Here is a 254-nt window from a genome sequence, read left to right on the forward strand (position 1 = left end):
TAAAGATGCATTAAAAAGCCAAGATTTCAGGTGTATGTACAGACACCCCAGCAGTCATCCCCAAGCTTTGTGGCCCCTGCATGAGGCCTCACAATTAAAAAAGAAAGCAGAGAAAGCAGAAGAAATAAATGAATTGAAACAAAAGTGAAACAAACAAACATCTTCTGTACCACTGCTGCGGTGTATGTACACCCCAATAACTCGCCAAGCCGCTGCTGTATATAGCAGCCTATGCAATATAAATAAATAAATAA

Source organism: Eimeria mitis, genomic scaffold (genome assembly GCF_000499745.2).
Source record: "Eimeria mitis Houghton genomic scaffold, Emh_scaff432, whole genome shotgun sequence".
In the NCBI taxonomy this organism is placed as follows: domain Eukaryota; phylum Apicomplexa; class Conoidasida; order Eucoccidiorida; family Eimeriidae; genus Eimeria; species Eimeria mitis.